Raw genomic sequence first — 1,728 nt, 5'->3', positions numbered from 1 at the left:
TGATTTGGTCCTGTTTTGTTTGATTTTGCAGCTGTTCACTCTCATTTCAGTATTTTAATTTTGTTATTATTTTTCCTGATAAGCATGCTGATATTTTTAAAACTATGAAATCAGAACCATTAATGCACTGCAGATCAGGATCAGGTCTCTCAACTTTCTTTCCCAAATGGATTACCATTAACTGCATATCACTTTATACATTATAGGGCAGAAAACACCAAATCACCAACAAATACATGCTAAAGACTGAAAAATGCCATAACCTTTGACTGTGACCCTAAGTTCCCACTAAGGAAGAATGCTAGGGCACCAATTTTAGAATATTTTACAACACATGGTGTTTCTTTTCTCTTGGTGAATCCCTGCTGGTGGGGGGGGGGGGAAGACAGCATGTGTTGGTCTTTCTTCCCCCCTAGAGAAGATGGGTTTGACTTATATTCTAAATCAAGAAGCAATGGCCAATCCCAGGTACTTTATGACTGTATCCATGGGACATTATGTGCACAAACATGACTGCATTTTATTTTCAAGGGTATGTCCAGTCCACCATGGATCAGAGCCTGCACAGAAAGGAATCCTAATAGAACACAATGAAGTCCTTTTTTGTCACATGCTCCTGCAGCATGTACTCATGGGGAAAGCTGTTATGGGGAATAGGAGGTCTTGGGTTCCTCCTGTAATTGTCCTGGCTTCCTGTTCCATAGGATCGTGGGATATGGTTTACAGCTTACACTCCTTAACTGAGCAGAGAAAGATGAGAACAGGCGGCCTTCTATGCTCCCCAATAGCCTGTTACAGGGCCTAAGTGTGAACACCCCATGGGAAGAATGACAGGGTTGTGTGATGACCTCTGGGGATTCCTTATGGACACAAGTACTGGCCAGCACTGGACTGGTTTGAGCCCAACAAATAACACACACACAAACTCTTCATGTAGAACCTTTTTTAAAAGTTCAAAGTCCCTTTTACTTCACGCTATTCACATTTTTTTTTAAATGTAGTAGCGAACAGGAAAGTGCAACCTCAGAAGTGCTCCTACCCAGTGAAGGGCGAGATTAAAACAAGATCCATGCATGTTCTTATTCAGCACACAGAGAGGGGACAGCTGGGTGGCAACCGTGCTCTTCACACCCCCCCCCCCTCACACACACACAGCTGAAGCTGAGCTCAGTCCCATCCAGGGCTTTTTTTCTGGGGGAATGCGCCAGAACGGAGTTCCGGAACCTCTTCGACAAAAATCATTTTTAAAAGGTTTAAACGTGTGAGTTGTCAGTATACAAATTGAAAACTTAACTTCCCTCTTGAGAGTTCCAGCACCTCTTTTTCAAAAAGGAAAAAGAGCCCTGGTCCCATCCACCAGAAAGCTGATTTTATGTTATGTGACAGGCAGTGCCTACGGTCCTCTGAGCACACAACCCGGTTTTTAACACTTCCTTTTCTCATAGGAAGCATTAAAACTAACAGCAACATCTCCTTACCCGTACCTGTGTGGATGCTCCTTTCTTTCAACTCAATTTCTCTGCAGAAAGAAAGGCGTTGTGCTGAACTTACTAGCTGCAACTACCTACCTATTTGTGTTTATTAACACTGGATTTGGATGCAAATCCATTTTTTACTTAAGCAGCTGTGACAAAAAGGGTATCAGCCATTTGTCCTGCAAAAACTGTGGTTTAGTAGTGAGAGTACAGGGCTTAGACAAGTGAATCCCTGGTTCAAGTCTCTACTCAG

This window comes from Gekko japonicus, unplaced genomic scaffold, assembly GCF_001447785.1.
Source record: "Gekko japonicus isolate JY-2015 unplaced genomic scaffold, Gekko_japonicus_V1.1 scaffold29, whole genome shotgun sequence".
Taxonomy (NCBI): Eukaryota; Metazoa; Chordata; class Lepidosauria; order Squamata; family Gekkonidae; genus Gekko; species Gekko japonicus.
Note: the sequence above shows the minus strand (reverse complement) of the source record.